We start from the raw sequence: 19,820 nt of genomic DNA, 5'->3' as shown, positions 1-19,820 counted from the left end.
GTAATTATATAATAAGCGAGGGGGATTAAGCGGGAAGTATATAGTACATTAAAAATTGCTTAGGTCCTGGAAAAACAAACCGAACACACAATGAGAAATGGTCACGGGGACCGCTTGCTAAATTCGAGCCATGGCATTTATTTGCGTTTCGTCCGGGGCGACAAAAAGATGTCCCGTCCGACAGCCGGCGACGTTTGTTTCCCGGCCCAAAAGGAAACAAATACAGCGCTGGTTTCTCAAGCTTTCACCGCAAACCTCGCCGCTAGTTTTGACGAGCGGGGCGGCGGCTCCTCCGCGCAGCTCCGCGCCCGCGGTGCCCAGCCAGCCGTCACCTGGGAGGCTGCCGCCGCGGCCCCATCCATCTTCCGCCGCACAAAAGAGCCAGGCAGGGACAAATCTGTTTTTAAAAGGGGAATTAGTCGCCCTCCCCTCCACCCGGCGGGCTCCGCACACACTGGCGGCGGGGCGGGGGGCTGCCCGACCCCCCTTCTCTCCCTGCCGGGCCGGAGCACCTCCCGGGGCTCTCTGCCGAATCCAGGCGGCTTGTCCGCAGGGATCTCACGTTGCATCCGCAGGCTGTGCAGGGGATCACAGTGCGCCGGCCTAGCACCAGCCCCCCGGCTGGGGAGGGACCTGTAGCCCCCCCGGACCGGACCTGCGCGGGGCGGCCGCGGCCCCAGTGCTGATCTGCCACAGGCTGCGGTGCCCTGCTCCCTTTTCCTCCGGAGGGACGGGGGAGAGGGAAGTTTATTTTCACTTTGTAACTTTTTTGTTCGGGGTTTTGCTTTGGGGTTTGTTTGGGGGTTTTTTTTGTGTTTGGCTGGGGTTTTTTGTTGGCTTTGGTTTGTTTGAGAGTTTTTGTTTAGATTTTTTTGTTTGTTTGTTTGCTTTTTTTGTTTTCTTTTTTAATTCTTTGTTGCATTTTTTGTGGGTGTGGGGGTTTTTGTTTTGTTTTGTTTTGCTGGGATTTTGTTTGGTTAATTGTTTTTTGTGAGTTTTTTGGGTTTTGAGGGGGTTTTTTTGTTCGGTTTCGTTTGATTTTTTGTTTGTTTTGTTTGTGTTTTTTATTTTTGTTTGTTGGGTTTTGTTTGGGTTCTTTTTAGGGGGGTTTGTTTTGTTTGTTTTTTTTTTATAGCACTAGACAGAAGCGGGGCGTCCTAGAGACTCTTCTCCATCCCCTCACCCCTGCGCGCCCTTCGCTCAGGGGCTGCCATCGCCTGTGCTCTACAGCCGGCGGAGCGTTGCGCCCTGCTCCTCGCAGGCACGGGATCCAGGTTTGACAGGTTTGCCAGGTTACCTCTGCCCCCCCAGCACCGAGTCAGGCACCAATGCTGCCGGGGTGAGACGGGTGGCCCCGGGAACACAACCGAGAGCGCAGGAAGCCCCGACGAGAGGAAGGGACCGTGTCCGCAGAGCAGGTGGCCCACACGCTGCCGGGAAGGCAAAGCCCCGGGGGCAGTGGATGTGTCCCAGATCGGCACGAAACGCAGACCCGAGTAACCCAAGCAAAGGGTCTGCTTGCACAGACATATCTGAGCCGCATCACGGGGTGGCACGTTCCCCCTTGTTTCCCAGTGGTTTACAGGAGGTCAGCTTGGATCTCTTGGCAGATGAGGCCCTTGCCATGCTGCCAGTGAGCTGCTCTTGACGCTTAGCCAATGCGTTGCTCCCATCAGGGACATGCCCGGCCTTCGGGTCTGACATGTAGCTTTCTTTCCCATCAGGATATTTCATTTTCTTAGAGGTGGAGGTGGAACACAGCAACAAGAGAGCTCAACAAGGAGGGCTTGGACTGCCTAGCACACCTTTGTGCTGGACAAGAGAGCTGTAGGTCAGTTTTCTTCCCTGCTGAGACCTGAAGATTATCTCCATTTAGCTATGCTTCAGACAAATCCAACAGGGCAGACAGGTCCTGCGAGGAGCTGACTTGTGGAGGGGCAAGCACAGGTACAGCTTGGTGCAGCTTGACCTGGCACTCGAATGCAAGGAAAAAAGTGGACTGGCAGACAGGGGCCAGGGAGTTCTGGACTTTGGTCAAGAGACTCTCAGACACCCCCAGCCCCAGCCCCTTTAGCAGGCTTTTGTCTTTTCCCTGAAGTCCAGGATCACTTCTGGGAGCTGCGACTCTAACGCACTGCCACATGTCTGGACTGGAAATAGCAAAGACAGGAGACTGATTACTGACAGAACAGAAATCCAGTGTGTGGGAGCCTCATCAGGTGGCTCTGGACCTGGGCAGACCAGCTGGCTCCCCATAGCTCCCTGTAGACCAGCCCAAAAACCCCTGTTGGTCTTCAGTGAAGCAGCTTACATACACATGCAGATGCTAACCACATACCCAAGAGACTATCCCAGAGAGAGTCATTTCCCCAGATGCTAGCTGTGTGGTCATAGATTCTCAGGAATATAATTTTTTCATATGAAAACATTTATTTTTCCTCCAGATGTCATAGTAATTAACACGGAAGGATGCACTCAGTTAAATGTGTGAGGGAGATCGTGGTGCCTCACAAGTCCACAGGAGTCCCTGGAGAACCAAGTACCAGATGGCAGTGATGAGGCTCTGATGAGTGCTTGTGGGTGTATAAAACAGGCCTCATCAAAAGTCTTATAAGAAGCTATCATGAGATAAGATGGAAGTTGGTCACAAAAAGAAGGAGAGAATATGGGGCAGGTTTGTGGTGCGGGGCAATGGCTCCAACCACCTGTCTAATCAGTGTCCTTCACTGGGCAAAGGACAAGCTCAAACTGGGTGTTTCAGTCAGAAATTAACCTGCTTTCTGTGCTCATCATGGTGTAATGCCACCTGTGGTATTGTCAGAAGTTCTGATCTCCTCATCTCACAAAGGAGAACTAAAGAACAGTGACGTATGGAGCATCTGCCAGGAAGATAATAGTTTTCAGTCTAGAGGATAAGTCCCTATCACCTGTAAGCCACAGGCAGCAAGGTAAGGGAAACAGGGGAACATTCAAGAAGTAATGGGTAACAAAGTGAGAAAAGGGCTTGAAGCACCCGCAAGAAGTCTGTTTTCCATGGTGCAGATGTGGAACTCCTCAATTCAGGAGCCCTCAAAGCCCAGAAGTGTAAATGAGTTAAAAAACCAAAGATGCAAATTCATGCTTAGTTTATGCAGTAAATTCCTAAAGCACAGGTGGTTTGAGGCCAGGAGATTTCAGGGCAACATCACTCTCAGCTTGCTTGGCCCTTGTGCTTTTTTCCCTCCCATTTTGGCACATTTTACTGTCTGTATAAACCAGATTGGTATGGAACATCTTGATAACATAGTAATATAACACTTCATACTTAAAAAGCTTATTTCATCCAGGCACCTCTGAGGATTTCTCAGACATTAGTTAGGCTGCAAAATAGCCTTGGCCTAACTGTTTGCTTCAGATTTAGTAAATCTGTGTGTAGACTTGGACCAACAGATGGAAAGACATGACAAAATAATTTAAATACACTTTCCCCCAGTGGAGGTTCTTCCCTAAGTACAGTGTGTTGCAGAAATGTCACTGGCATTTTGAAAAGCAAATTATGAGAACTATGCTGGGAAACTATCAGGGTGTGATAGAATTAAATACAACTTATTGGGCTTGCTATTCTTGGTTTGATTTAGTGTAAGTTTATATCAGGCTCATTTGAATTTAGTAGGAATTGCTTAGCTTAGAGTAAAATGTTACTTTGAGGTGGCATTTCTTTATTTATTTGACTTCAGTTTTTTATTTGACTTATGAAAAAAAAAAAAATAATGCTGTTGCTTCAGCAAGCAACTAGGAAAAACCTGAGAGAAACATTCTACCTTCTCTGAAGGCTCCTCTTACCTGCTCAGGCTTACTCTTTTTGTCTGGATTGTGTCAACCAGTGCCCAAAGCCCTTCCTCTGACAGCTGTAAGCTGTCCAGGTCTGAGAGGAGACATGTCTCACACAGTGATGATAATGCAGCCCTTCCTTACATTCACAAGACACAGGCAGTGGAACAGAAGCTCAGTAATGCCCTAAATGCCCATGATAATCCTCTGGCAACCAACTGGAGGGTTCCAGTCTCTGTTGGTGCAGGGGAGTTTTTCACATAAACCTTGGCAGAGCCACAGAGAAGAGGATGTGGGTAGAAGACTTGTCCCCTGCTTGTGAAACCAAAATTTTGGGAAGCACCATGCACTTCATACAACTGATGGAATTGCCCATCAGTTTGTGGACTCTGGGACCTACCAACAGACCTGTAAAGTCATTGAAACAAAGGATCAGAGATAGCATTTTAAGCAATGATACCACCATATCTCTGATGTTCTTCTGTGCAGTTGCAAGGTGCTGAGGTAGAAGAAAGAGCAGAACAAGTAAATGCAACCATTATTCCTCCTACTGTTCATGTTTGAGCTAACAAAATGTCCCATTACAAGGCTGTTGATTGTTGTAAAAGAATCAACCAGAACAACAAAAAATATGGATGGTGAGGGACCGAGGAAATGTTTTTTCCTTCTCAAAACAGTGCATTTAAAAATATCCTCCTGATAGCAAATGTCACTCCAGTCTACAAGAAGGGCAAGAAGGAGGACCCGGGTAACTATAGACCGGTCAGCCTCACCTCCATCCCTGGAAAGGTGATGGAACAACTTGTTCTTGTCACTATCTCCAGGCATATCAAGGACATGGGAGTCATCAAGAGCAGTCAGCATGGTTTTATCAAGGGTAAATCATGTTTGACTAACCTCATAGCCTTCTATGAGGAAATTACTAGGTGGATAGATGATGGAAGAGCGGTAGATGTGGTTTATCTTGATTTCAGTAAAGCATTTGACACCGTCTCTCACAGCATCCTTGTAGATAAGTTGATCAAGTATGGGTTTGGTGATCAGGTAGTGAGGTGGGTCAGGAACTGGTTGAAAGGAAGGAGTCAGAGAGTTGTAGTCAATGGGGCAGAATCTGGTTGGAGGGGCGTGACTAGTGGAGTCCCTCAGGGGTCGGTACTGGGACCGGTGTTGTTCAATATATTCATCAACGACTTGGATGAGGGTATAGAATGTACCCTCAGCAAGTTTGCTGATGACACTAAGCTGGGAGGAGTGGCTGACACACCAGAAGGCTGTGCTGCCATTCAGAGAGACTTAGACAGGCTGGAGAGTTGGGCAGGGAGGAACAAGATGAAATTCAACAAGGGGAAGTGTAGAGTTTTGCATTTGGGGAAGAACAACACGATGTCCCAGTATAGGTTGGGGGCTGACCTGCTGGAGAGCAGTGTAGGTGAAAGAGACCTGGGGGTCCTGGTAGACAAGAGGATGACCATGAGCCAGCAATGTGCCCTTGTGGCCAAGAAGGCCAATGGCATCCTGGGGTGCATTAGAAAGGGTGTGGTTAGTAGGTCAAGAGAGGTTCTCCTCCCCCTCTATTCTGCATTGGTGAGGCCACACCTGGAGTATTGTGTCCAGTTCTGGGCCCCTCAGTTCAAGAAGGACAGGGAAGTGCTTGAAAGAGTCCAGCGCAGAGCTACTAAGATGATTAAGGGAGTGGAGCATCTCCCTTATGAGGAAAGGCTGAGGGAGCTGGGTCTCTTTAGTTTGGAGAAAAGGAGACTGAGGGGTGACCTCATCAATGTTTTCAAATATGTAAGGGGTGAGTGTCAGGGAGATGGAGCTAGGCTTTTCTCTATGGTGACCAGTGATAGGACAAGGGGTAATGGGTGTAAGTTGGAGCATAGGAGGTTCAAGTTGAATATCAGAAAGAATTTTTTTACTGTAAGGGTGACAGAGCCCTGGAACAGGCTGCCCAGGGGGGTTGTGGAGTCTCCTTCACTGGAGACATTCAAAACCCGCCTGGACACGTTCCTAGGCGATGTACTCTAGGTGGCCCTGCTCTGGCAGGGGGGGTTGGACTAGATGATCTTTCGAGGTCCCTTCCAACCCCTAGGATTCTATGATTCTATGATTCTATGATTCTATGATAGTTACAGGTATCTTTTAATAAATGAAAATCCACTTGCCAAGTTTTGTAGAGCCCAGGAGAGCAGATGTGTAACTTCTCCAGTATGCCAGGATACTGGAAACAAAAGCTTCCAGAGAAGACAGATAGTTCCTTTTAATTTAAACATCTGCTACCAGAGAAAAGTCCATCCATTCTGAAGCTCTTTGGTGTAAAAGAAAATGGGCAACTCCTAAGAGTGAGAACTTGTCTAGAAGAAAATTAGTTGGATGTAAGCTAGGCCTGGGAAGACATATATTTGTATAAGGCCTTATGTAGATATTTTAATATGATATAATTCTTTTAACCTTGTATTTTACAGGAAAGGGCTTGAGAAAAACTGGAAGAGCCATTTTACTCCAGCATGCAGACATGCATATGAAGGGTTTTCTGGAGTTTTAGTTTCAGTAGTTGCACTGGAAGCAGTGAGCATCCTTTGCAGATGAACCTTGGGAACTGTTAATCTCTGATTTAGGAGCAAGCAATTTTCTGCCTAGGATTTTGTAGAAACAAAGATGGAGTAAGGAGACCAATTGTCCTTTGATTGAAGCCATACATTCCTTGAAGTCCAGACACATGCTAATTTATATATTTGCATTCAGACACAATTAAGTGGCAATGAAAGCAACCTTGAATATTTCACTGTAATAGAGAAACCTAATTTTCTCTGAGCATAAGATATTCAAATAAGAATTGTTTCACTATTCATAGGATGAAACTCTGCCCAAACATGGTCAAAGCAACTATCCACCAGAGAAATACATTTTATGAGGCCTGGAGGGCTTTTAGGGGAGAGTTGTAAATTATATCCAGGCATCAATTTTTTTCCCTGAAAATAGTCTTAGTGGATCTAGAGGTCTGTATGGCTCAAAGCCTGCATCTATGAATTGTGATGATTTCCAACAACACTTAACAAATTTAAAATAGCATGCATTTTAGAAAGGTTTAAATATATGGAAGGCAGGTTTGTTGCACAGAGAGCACAACACTCCTTGATGAAATATTTCTCTTGGTTTGGTCACTGCAATATCCTTAGGAGGACAGGCACATAAGCCACTAAGTAGTGTTTATTACCTTCCACATACTCTTGCAACCTTTGACCTTTTCTGATCTCTGCTGCCAAAAAGAAATTTCCACTGGAGTTGCTGAGAAATAAACCCTATGTGTAACCTTGCATTCTGCACAACTGCTTTTCTTAGTCAGCTCTCACAGATTCTTTAAACAATCCAGAAGTCCGTGGGTCTGTGGACCACAAGCTGATCAAGAAAATTAATTGGTCTGCTCAAACCTGTTACCAAAATTCCAGATGAGAGCACCAAGAACACTGATAAAAATCATGATAGACCATCCCTTTTACATTCCTCTTCATAGGAACATGGAAAAATGGACTGTTTTATACAGCTGGAACAGAGGAAAAAACCCTTCTGTTTAAGAGAGGGCCCTTCTGCTTTTGAGACCTCAGAGGCATTGTTTTTTCTTGCCTGAGGCACTGCATAAGCTGAAGACAGGTTCCCAACTGAGCCTGTTTCAGGCTGTTTCAATACCCTTCTCCCTACTACTGGTGGGTCTGGGCTCCCAGCTGCAGTTGCCTCTTTGGCAGTGCCATCTTTCATGCATTACTTCATTCTAATTATCTCTGTAATGGTTCTTTGATCTGACATGGTTAAAATCCAACATCCAGTTTCTGTCTAAGGACAACAGAAACTGTGAGTCTTTGCTGTGTGCTAACAGCATCACTATTTTCCTGACACTGGCAGCACCAGACCTCTTGACCTAGATACAGAGTTTGCAGAGAGCACTTGAGCACAGACGTGCCAGCCTCCCAGCTCCCTTTGCTGTGAACTGTTCCTTCACAGCACACAGAAAATACCTGTGGATGCACTGTGCTGAAATAGAACAATCCGGCCCTTAAATAGAATCTGGTCCGTGATGGTTCTGAAAACCTAATAAGTACCTCCTTAGGCTGCTGTCCTGAATCAGTACTATTACTAATTCTGTCTTGGATTTAGAAGGACAACCCCCTCCCCCAAAGTCAGACAATGTTATGTTGAAGTATTGCCTCTGTCTCTCAGAGGGAGACAAGCCAACACGTTGCATTTGAAGCAGATCATGTTGTTGGTATCTTACAGATTAATAGCACTTATTGCACCAGTATTACACAGCAGGGCAAAATCATAATAGAGGACACACAGTGAAAACAAATGTATTTAAACGTAACCACATGTTCTGTGATTCCACGGGACTAAGTCTTCAAAGTAATAATATTATTTGTAAAACACCTCCCTTGGCAAATTATGCTGGGCTGTGCAAATACTGCAATAAAAATGTCATTTTGAATGTTATGTAAAATCATTCAAGTAAAACTCCAAATGAGAACAGCAAATAAAAGAGCAAGGGATGAAGAGAATGTAGCTGGACACCAGTGAAAGGCATGCCATCAAGTGGGATACACCTGGAAAACCTTTGGAGAAGGGAAGGTATATAGCTGGCTAGAAGAGTAGTAGGGAAGGCAGAGAAGCAAGGAAATTATGATAAGCACTATCAGTGTTAGGCAGGAAGACAGGATGTTAAATAACATCCTATTGCTGTAAGAGAGGCAGTCTGTATCAAGAAATAAACAGAGAAAGTTGGCAGTGGCCAAAGCCCACATCCTCAGGAGTAACAGCCTGCAGGACCTGCGCCAAGCCGATGCTCTGCCAGATCTGCTTGAGTCTGTTTCTCTTCCTCCCTCGAGCACCCACTCATCTGAGCAGCTGGAACCACATATGGTGCAAGGGTCCTTCCATCCCCTTGTGCAGGGCAGAGCCCAGATTTTGCAAAACTGGTCATGGCCACAGGTGACCCATGGAAAACTTGCCGGTGAGTTGTAGGACCTACTGGTAGAACACTGCTGACTTTAGCTTCCCCGATAGGTGTCTATTATTTGGAAAAAGCCAGCTGTATAAAGCATTCCATTAATTTCTATACTCACTGATAAGGCAAACAATTGCTTTAATTTTTGTGGAGAACTTTCAAGAATGTAAGAGCTATAGAGATGTTTATTTAGGGCAGCTCTGCCTATTATCACACATCCTCAGCAGTGGACTCTTGCCTGGTGCTGGACTCTCATCTGAACAGTGATTCTCAGTTGCTCTACATCACAATTGCTTTAAAAAATAGACCCTTCCACAAAATCCAGTCAGATTTTTAATGAGGAAGACTGCAGTCACAACATCAGAGAAAGTACCGAGCTGTGACTGTGTAGATGAAGGGGGACAGACCCCCTGCAACAACACTGTCTTGTTTTCCCTACACCTTCAGAAGACAGTGTAGTGGCTAAGCAGCTTTCTCCTGACATGACCTGGCTGCCAGGATTTCCTCTGGCAACAAATAATTGTAAACTTTTTTGTATTTCCAAGGAAGTACATTTTTTTTAGCTGCTCAGACACATAAAAACGTGGCATTTTAGTGACCTAGTAATGGTACTAATTTTGGATACCAGGCACTTTCCTACCTGCTGACTCATCATCCCTGCTCCTGCCATTGGGAATATAATAGGGCTTTTTGATCCCTACTCTATAAAATTACAACTCAAGTGCCCTTGGTCCTAAATCAAGCATCTACCTCATAAAATTTTGAAGGCTATTTATAAGGTAACAAATGAAATGAAAAATTTCTAGATAGACATACATTGATTTTTGTGCTGTACAGATGATCATACCGGTTATTATATGCCTTCAGGCCTCTTAATGTTTCTTTTCATCCTCTTCCACTTGGAATACCTCCACAACAGCACCAACGCAGCTGAAACGTTCAGGCTGTTGATGCCTAGAAGTGAGAAGAAATGTCTTTAGGTTTGTCTTTCTGCGGTGTAAAGCTGTTTTTTTTTTCCCTGGAATTTACTGCTGATTTAAAAGTATCAGGATTGTTGAAAGTTAGGCTATGCATGTGACAGGCCTCACCTAATAAAGCAGAACAAGTCGTTTCACTCCTAGAAAGGAAAAGGAAGACGGCAGTGGGAAAACTAATGTGTGGTGGGTTGGGCAAATGCATAGATGAGAAAAGAAAAGAGGAGCAGATGAATTATAAGCACTGGGAAAAAAGCCCTCCTTGAGAACCCATGATTGAGTCACCAAAGACAACAGAGAGCTGTGTTGAACATTCTATTCTTCCACACATAGCAGAACCACTGTGAAGCCCTCAGAAAATGTGCAAATCTGTTCTTGTAATGGTACTGCCATTATGAAAGGATGACAGCCTGATGTGACACTTTCTGTGTTATATTTGCCCTCAGGATTCTCTGCTGAGGGTTTGAAATATCTGGCTCTATTTACCTTTCGAACTGGAAGGGAATTACAAAGGGAATTACATTTTTGATAAAATGTAAAGATTGTCGAGTCAGGCACTCAAAATCTAGGAAAGAAAGAAAGAAACCTCTGCAACTCAGTTCAACCTCTCATGTACTGGCAAGGTGTGGTAGACCAATTGCAGGTATGTGTGCTGTTTTGTTCCTTGTAGAAGTATTGCATCTGTTAGAGGGGGCAAATAAGGCTTGTTTACTAAAGACACATGCTGTCCAGAGGTCCCTGCCTCATTTATTGCAGAAGTTGTAAATTATGCAAGGAATAAGGCAGGAGAGTTATAAAGAGGTAGTCTCAAGGTTAAGGTAGCTGAAAAATCGTGTAACACTGTCGTTCATCTCTGTCCCACAAAATCCCTCTGTGATACTAGTTAAGCCACTTAAATGAAGTGATATGAGCTCGTGGTTTGTACAGCAAGCCAGAAAGAGAGGACCAACCTGCAGAAATGAGAGCAGGATCCAAGGCAAGGGATAGCACCGAAGGCAGCCCGTGCATTCAGGGGGAGCCTTTCAAACAGGCATCATTTTGGCATCAGGCAGCTGCCTCCATGTCTTTGCTTGAGTCAGAGTCTGCTTCTTGTCAGCACAGCAGCTGATGCCTGCTGCCCGTGGGGCAAGGCATCCCAGCCAGACAGTCACTTGTTCCTACAGCAGCATTAGGTCCCCCTACCCAGGCACACATGTGAAGCTGAGTACCACACCAGGGCAGGTGAGTACAGTCTGACTCAGTCAGCTTGTGCAGTGATGGGCATACTCTCTAAACCATGGAAAGAGAAAAAGAACCACATGTTAAGAGCAGAAGGGGACAAGAAGTCCAAAGAAGTGGCAAAGACAGAACTAAGCAAACAAGCAATCATTTATAGGCCACAAAATCAGTGCTAAGCTGCCAAACCAAAGAGGCCCTTCAGACTTGCCTAACAGGAAAACCAGCAAGGAAAACAACCTATATTACTCCCACAAAATGCCTTACAGTGAGAGAAAAAGAAGTCAGAAAGCCCTCAAGGATTAAAAAGCCACAGAAACACCAAGAAAAAAATAGCTGGAACACTTTTCAAACAGCCAAAAGTGAGAAAAGATGTAATTAAATAGAGGCATGCCTATGGTGCTATATGACAAGACTTAAACCACTCTAAACCACTTTTCTTTTTGTGTGTTTCTGCCACATTTTGCTACACACCCAAGCAATTAATTTATCTTAGGGAAAGAAATGCTATTTCACAGCCTTATTTCTGCTTCTTTCGTGTCTCCCTCTTTTCTATGCATTTACATTCCTGGATGCTGAACCCCATGGTTCAGTTAATGTGCAGTCTTCTCTTTCTGTGAAAATACAGAGAAAATGAGAGCAGAGATGTTCTAATCAATGACTGAGCTGTAGACTATGAACAATCAGGGGGAACACAAGAGAGAGGTGCAAGGACTACAGACAAAGTGCATCTAGTGGACAGGAGTTCAAAACATGGTTTCAGATACTGAGAGATACATTTTTCCCTGTTGTGTATGAAATAGTAGCAATCCCAGATTTACATAAGCCAAGAAGCCTGAGCAGATCTGTTAGTCCAGCATTGACATGCTAGGACTAGCATGGGGCTATGTGTACATCAGTAAATTTAAGTATTCAAACTTTGTCAAGAGTTTCTAAGTTTCTCTAGGAACTAGACACTCCTGACTTTTTGCAAATCATAATTTTCCTTTTCTTCACTGTCATTACAATGCTTGATTCAGTGGTCCATCCATCCTTCTAATTTATCCCTCAGCACTACTACAACAAAAGCTCTATCAGTAATAACAATTGTCAATCACACCATGGCTTACTGGGGTGTTTGATAATATGTCATAAAGTGCCTTGTGTTAATTTCACAATGAACAAAACCAGGCTGCTGTAGCTGTGTTGTGCTCCAGGGGCAACAGGGAGAGATGTGTTGGCATCACTGAGGTGCAGGGTGGTCAAAGCACTCCTGAATGTAACACCTTGAGCATCATTCATAAGTGGGACACAAGCTCCCACTGCCAGGTTCCCTCCTACCACACACCAAGTCTGAATCATGCCATGATATCTGTAATCAACACATCACCCAGATTCTGTAGTCACCATGGGATGAATGTCAAGGTGAGGCTGACAGGGGAACAAAGCTGACACCAGCTGAGATCTGCAAAAATAAGAAGCTTTTGGTGGTGTCAGAGCAGTAACTCCTGAAGATTTAAGCCCTCCATAGCCTAGAAATAGAAACTGTGAATACTGTATCACAGAGTTATTATCTGAAGCACATAAACACTTTCTTGACATCTATATTTTCACAGAATCACAGAAAGTTAGGCACTGGAACGGACCTTGAAAGATCATCAAGTCCAACTCCCCTGCCAGAGCATTATTATATATTATTGGTATTATTTTCAAATATAATAAGGGGTTATCTTCTCTATTCTTTAAGGTATTGAAATTATATTACAGAGGATGCGCTTTATCCATAATGTCTGTAAGAGTTCAACAAAGACAAGACAAATCACTCTAGATGCTCTAAGAATCTCACTCTAGGAATCTGTTGTTGTACAGAATTGCAATTGAAAAGTCAAAACTTATTCATTGGAGTTTAGTCCACATACAATTAGACAGACATCTTGGTAGAATAAGCCATTGATTCCTGTGCAGCTGGCTAGTGGCTGCTTTGAAAATCTGTTTTCAAATGGGTTGAGAGCCTGCTCTCCCTTCTGCATAGATACCTCTGAGCATGTACTTCCTAACTAAAACCACCTGTGTGGTTGGTGCTTCTCTCTCCAGTAAGTACAGTTGTTTATATCAAGGTGTTTGCTCACAGCTGATGTGTGTGCACTGCTGAAGGGCTGTTTCTGAAACACTGTTGTTGTTGTTATTATTGCTGTCACTACATGAGTGCAAAAAAATCAGACTGACAATACAAACCTCAGTGAAAAAAATCTCATAAAACAAAGTCGCTTTCATGTATCTAATTGAGAATTTACACAGTCTGTAAACAGGCATATCTGTGTGTCAATTTAATATGAAGCTGGGTTTTGATATGAATCCTCTTCTTTTTGTTGAATAGATAACTTGTTCCAGAGACATTAAGGACATCGGGTTGGAAAACCTCACCTTTGAGTGTGTGGATGGAGTACTGCTGCATGCAACATGAGCTCTGATAAGGCCATTGACAATATATCTGTGTGAAAACAATATTTTGAGGGCACAGGGCTGAAGCCTGAATATTTTGTGGGAGTCCTGTTAGTCTTTGGTTCCTGAAGTTAACATAAGTGATCTCACAAATACTTGTCTGAATAATTCTCATTTCAGTTGACTGTTCAAAACTCCCTCTAAGGATCAAGAAAATATGTTACTTTAATGATCAGTATTTTTAAAGGGATTAAATCAGTTCAATTGCTGTTCACTTTTTTCTTTTCATATATCAAGCACTAATAAAAATCATCAGAATTCAAAGATAATCACTATAGAATTAATTACAGATGGATGCCTCTGTAGCTGACTATGATAGCGCTACTTTCTAATGTTATTTATCTCTGATCAGGTTTATTTGCACTCTTAAGCCACAGCATCAACAGTCCTCTAAGCAATTTGTAAGTCATTCTAAACTTGGGACCCACTTGATCTTTCAAGGGAGGTTAAGTGCAAAAAGAAAAGTTTCTATAGCCATGTCAGTGATAAGAGAAAGAAAAGGGAAAATGTGGGCCTGGAGAGCTGATCATCCAATATGTAGAGAAGACCAAGGTACTCAAGGACTACTTTGCCTCAGCCTTCACTGGCAACAACTGTGGTCATACCCTTCATGTTATGGAAGCCAAAGGCAGGGACTACAAAAAGGAAGAGTCCCCCATTGTAGATGAAGAGCAAGTTCAAGACCACCTAAAGAACGTGAAGGTGAACAGGTCTGTGGGACCTGATGGGACTGACCCACAGCTCCTGAAAGAACTGGTGGATGAAATTGCAGAGCTACTGTCCATCACATTTGAAAAGTCATGGCAGTCTGGTGAAGTTCTGCTGACTGGAAAAGGGGAAATATAACCCCATTTTTCAAAAATGGAAAAAAGAAGATCCAGGGAACTACAGACCAGCCAGTGTCACCTCTGTGCCTGGCAAGATTATGGACCAGATCCTCCTGAAGGGTCTTCTAAGGCATGCAGATAACAAAGGAGTGATTGCTGACAGCCAACAGAGCTTCACTAAGGCTGCCTGACTAATTTGGTGGCCTTTTACAATAGGGTCACAGCCTCAGTGGACAAAGGCAGAGCTACAGGCATTATGTACCTGAACTGTAGCAGGTAGATGACATTATCTACCTGAACTGTAGCAGGCAAAGCATTTAACACTGTCCCCTGGTCTCTAAACTGGAACAAGAGGCTCAGTGGATGGACCACTCACTGGATACAGAACTGGCTGGCTGGTCACACCCAAAGAGTTCTTGTCAATAGCTCAGTGTCCAAATGGAGATTTGTGACAAGTGCTGTTCCCCAAGGGTCAGTACTTGGACCAGCATTGTTTAACATCTTTGTCAGCAACATGGACAGTAGAATCAAGTGCACCCTCAGGAAGTTTGCTGATGATACCAAATTGTATGGTGAATTCAACATACTGGAGGAAAGGGATGCCATCCAGAGGGACCTTGTAAGGCTCAAGATGTGGGCTCATGCAAACTGCATGAAGTTCAACAAGGCCAAGTGCAAGGTTCTGCACCTGGGTCATGGCAATCACCATGCATGAATACAGGTTGGGAGGAGAAAGAACTGAGGACAGGAAGGACTTGAGGGGGATGGTGGACCAGAAGCTTGACACGAGCCATCTGTGTGTGCTTGCAGCCCAGAAAGCCAGCTGTATCCTGGGCTGCATCAAAAGAACCACAGACAGCTGGTCAAAGGAAGTGATTCTCCCCCTTTTCTCTTGTGAGGCCCCACCTGGAGTACTGTGTCCAGTTCTGGAGTCCCCAGCATGAGGAGAACATAGAACTCCTTGAGCATGTCCAGAGGAGAGACACAAAAATTCCCCTGTGAAGTTAAGCTGAGGAAGTTGATTGTTCATTCAGGAAAAGAGGAGGCTCCGAGGTGACCTTATAGCAGCTTTCCAATATCTAAAAGGGGTCTACAAGAAAGCTGGGGTAGGGCTTTTTTCCCAGGTGTGTAGTGAGAGGACAAGGGGAAATGGTTTAAAACTTGAAGAGGAGAGATATAGATTATGCATTAGGAAAAAATTCTGCAAATTTTGGTAGGTTCTGGTCAGTACTTGCAGTCTTAAGTTCTGAGGATACGTTTTAGGCTTAGGCCTCATGTTGGAACCTTTAACTGGGGCAGGAAGCATTGCCATCCAGATGCTTTTAGGCTCCTAAACTAATTTCTGAGACCTTCCCAATCTCTGCCCTTTTCATAAGCCCATTCTGCAAGCTTTGCTTGACTTTCTAAAAAGTGGCAGAAAACCAAGAAACGTGGGCTCAGGAAAGGAATCTTGACTGAAGTATTTTGCCCTATGGAACAATTGGAAGTTACTACTTAGTCTTTTTTTGGGGTAGAGCAGTGGAACAGAACAACAACAAAAAAACCAAAAACACACACAACAGAAATTCTGAGAGACAGCTTTTTCAAGGCTGTATATCTTGGACTTCTTTCTTGTTGGTTTCTCAGCAACAGTCATCCAACATGCTGGATGCTTCTCCTAGTTGGAGTTACTTTCGGAGGAGCAATTTATTGGGCTCTGATTGGATAGGTCTAGTGCTGAGACACTCAATAAAATTCATGACACTTTATGAGATTTAAATCATAATTCAAAAATAGACATTCTGACTTCAGTAGAAAAAATTACAACCTAGTGAAACTCAGCTAAGCTGCCAGGAACTTAACCTAGTCTTCACATCTGCTCAGCTGGAGGTATATTTATTCTATCAGTCACAGATACTGTGGCTCAGTAAGTCTTGAACTGTGATGACACTGACAGTAGGACATAATTTTGGAGATTGATGTGCACCATTCAGTGGAAAAGGGAGTCTCCTGTTCCTCAGCACTGAGTGCCAGATCCTCGGGGCTTGTCTGGCGGTGGAATGAGAACCACAATGGCTCTGTGACTGCCTTGTCCTCAAGCCATCAGGCATCACTCTTCAGTTTCAGGGTGGTGCAAAGAAAATTTAGCAAGTCAGGCAACCTAGTCCCGCTAAATATAGTCCACATTATTCGTTGGAAATACTCTCTGTGCTCTAATTATCTTCAGTCTTTTTAACAGATTTCTGATCCTTCAGCATTTGCTTCAGCATAAAACTCTGTAAATAATTAAATGTGTTGATTACAATAAAGAAATTTTTGGATTGTGTTTTAAGTACTTATCCTTCTGTGGTTTTATTGAGAAAGTCATGCTATTCTTAGGTAGGCTGTGCAATTAACATATGAAGAAATGTGTCACACAGATAAATGATATTTTACAGCTTTTCTACCATTAGCACTGCTTTGTTCAATCCTGTATTACAGATGGAACTTATGTATCAGTTTCATATTACGTAAAGTTAGAGATGCCAAGCCAAATCCCAGTGCCCTGAGGAAAAATCTCACCAAGTGCATTACTCTAACAGAAATTAGTAATTACCAGATTTTTCAACTGAAAACCTTACTTTCCTGGTTGCTATTTTGATGTGCTGAACCAGGTGATATTTAAAGTGGTATCTGATGAACAAACCTCTTCCTTGGAAGTAGACGAGAGTGTCTTCTCCTGGCATAGGGCAGGTTGTGTTAAAGAACTGTGGAGGGGTAATCTGAGGAAACATTTTGCCTTTCTCTCTTTCAGCATAAAAGCTTTCAGGGAAACAAGAGTGGGCAGACAAGATTTCTGGTTCCTGGACATAAAGTGAGCTGAGAACAGAGAAGCGAGTCTCACCATAGAAATCACCAGACTAGCTACATTTGCAAAGAAAAAATTATCTAGATTCCAGGAAAGTCTCTAAACTTTAAAGGTTCCATAAATATACCAAAGGATTCGGAAGGTTTCACATCAAAAAATGATGAATGCAGTGATTTATGCAGTATATGTCTACAGATAGAAAAATTGAAGATACTTGAAATATTCTTGCCTGGAATAGTTTTTATTTGAACTACACTTAAAACTGGGAAACACCAAAGGCTTATTCAACAATAACACCTCCAAGCCCTTTTCCTCAGTACTGTTCTTCATGTGTTCTTTTCCTAACCTGCATTTGTTCTTGGGATTTCTCCAAACCAGGTGCAGGACCTTGCACTTGGCCTTGCTGAACTTAATGAGATGTCACAGGCCCACTTCTCAAGCCTGTCAAAGTCCCTCTGGATAGCCTTCTCTCCAGCATGTTGACCATACCACACAGCTTGGTGTAGTTGGCAATCATGCTGGGGGTGCACTCGAATCCCACCATCCATGTCACCAACAAAGATTCTAAACATCACCTGTCCCAGTTCCAGTCCCTGTGGAATGCCACTCATCTCTGGTCCCCATTTAAATATCAAGCTGTTGACCACTATTCTTTGAGTACAACCATCCAGCCATTTTCTTATCCATCGAATGGTCCATCCATCAAATCCATATCCTTCGAATTTAGAGACGAGATTGTCTAGCGAGACAGTGTTTAACACTTTGCACAAGTCCAGAGAACACATCAGGTGCTCTGCCCATCAGTACTGTGACCCCCTTGTAAAAAGATTTGTCAGGCATGATTTGCCTTTGATGAAACCATGCAGGTTGCTGCCAACCACCTCCTCAGTTTCCATGTGCCTTAGCAGAGACTTCACGAGGATTTGTTCTATGATCTTGCTGGGCACAGGGTATACTGACTGGTCTGTAGGTACCCAGGTCTTTCTTTCTCTCCTTTTTGAAAATGGAGGCTATATTTCCACTTTTACAGTCAGTTTCCCCTTCACCAGACTGACATGACTTTTCAAATATAATGGAAGGCTGCTTTACAACTTCATCCACCAGTTCCCTCAGGACTCGTGGAGGTATTTCATAAGGTCCCATTGACTTGTGCACTTTCAGGTTTTCTAGGCGGTCTCAAATCTGATCTTCTCCTGCAGTGGGATGTGTTGGGGTTTCTTAACTGCTCCTCAGATCAGCTGCAGTTTCAAGCAGCGTTAAAGACAGGCAGTGCATGCTGCCAGGCAGGTCAGGTCTCTTGGGTATGTGTTGTCACCTTCCTATCACTCAGCCTTGCTTTGCAGAATTTGTATTTCCAGCATGGTAACAACCTAAGTAAAAAGGCTGATTTAGCCATGTGAAGTCATACATACCATAACTTAAAATCCTGTCTGTAAAGGGATTGAGCACCAAAATGCACAACTTCTGTAATAAAAATACTATTTTTCTCCATGATTTTGGTAAGTTATGCATGGATGATCACTCTAAAAACACTAATAAAGTTATAGGAATCAGCAGGCAGTTGGTAATTATTTTTTTGAGATGACTGAAATGCTGATATTAAAAATACCTGAAGCTGGGGGGATAACAGCATGTGGATGTCCAGCAAACTTGTCATTGTGCAATTCAGTGATGTTCTATCTTATGAAGGTTCATCAATTCATACAGCTTTGGAGGTCATCTGAATGATCTGGACAAACAACTACAACCACTGTGAGAAAGGAGGAAAGAAGTGGTGAAACATGGCCTACAGCTAGCAGTAACCACAGGCTGCTCTTTGTCAGTCCCAGCACAGGTGCAAAATGGTTCTTCCCTGGATGCCAGCTGAGATGAGCAGAGGCTCAATGATGCTCAGACAGACTGCTTCCTTACCACCCTCAGTGCATCCACCCAGACTGGGAGCTAGAGCAGGTGGCTGGGAGATTTGTCAGCCTGTGCTTTCCTTCTGCTGTTTCTGGATTTTTCAGCATCAGACAGACATTTCTGAATGTCTCTTCAGGTCAGTTCACCTTCTTAGAGCTTACTGATCTGAGTGCCCAGTTAGAGTTTTTAGCAAGATCTGATTTTAACTTGCATCTGCAGATGGAGGAGAACACAGCTCATGTTGCAAACATTTTGTTTCAAGAGACAAGCTTCTGAATGCTGCAGCAATGATTTTGTGCAAAGCACGAAGATAGTCAACTTTTTTTCCCACCTATTTCCATTTTTATTTCATGTATCACACCGTCTTCCACACTGTAGAAATTTAAAAAATCACATTGTTTGGGTATGTTCTTTTAATTATCTGGTTTTCTGTTTACAGTTATCATACAGATCATAATTAATTAATTATAAGTAGTAAGATGTTTTTATTAATATTACATAATCAGTATTGAATTTTGCAAACTTCCCATTTCCATCCGTCCTGCTCCACCACACTGCACATGTGACCATACTGAGGAAGATAAATGACAGGTCACAACTATTTTTCACTTCAAAGTGCTCCACTGATCCTTGGATAAAAGCTTGAATCCTCTGAAGCCCCCAGTTAACTTTGCGTTTCAAATTTCAGTGACAGTGTAAGTAATATAATTAGTAGAATGAGAAAGTGCAATTAAAATATTCACAAATGGCTTTATGAAGACAAGCTTTTTTTCTTTTGTATTATAAAA

At 43.5% G+C, this 19,820-nt stretch overlaps 1 long non-coding RNA gene across 3 annotated transcripts in view; it reads right to left on the bottom strand.

Moving 5' to 3' along the window:
• Positions 1-2,422: 2,422 nt before the first annotated feature.
• LOC139789402 (uncharacterized) overlaps positions 2,423-19,820 on the bottom strand; it is a 99,973-nt gene continuing 82,575 nt past the window's right edge. The window contains exons 4-5 of one of the 3 annotated variants that reach the window (XR_011723164.1): positions 2,774-2,879; positions 2,423-2,618 (exon numbers count right to left, since the gene is read on the bottom strand). This is a non-coding gene — a long non-coding RNA (uncharacterized lncRNA). The remainder of the gene's footprint in view (positions 2,619-2,773; positions 2,880-19,820) is intronic. The other 2 variants (XR_011723165.1, XR_011723163.1) reach the window with 2 other exon arrangements.

Source organism: Heliangelus exortis, chromosome Z (assembly GCF_036169615.1).
Source record: "Heliangelus exortis chromosome Z, bHelExo1.hap1, whole genome shotgun sequence".
In the NCBI taxonomy this organism is placed as follows: Eukaryota; Metazoa; Chordata; class Aves; order Apodiformes; family Trochilidae; genus Heliangelus; species Heliangelus exortis.
The sequence above is the reverse complement of the archived record's forward strand: the minus strand, read 5'-3'. Positions and strand labels throughout refer to the sequence as shown.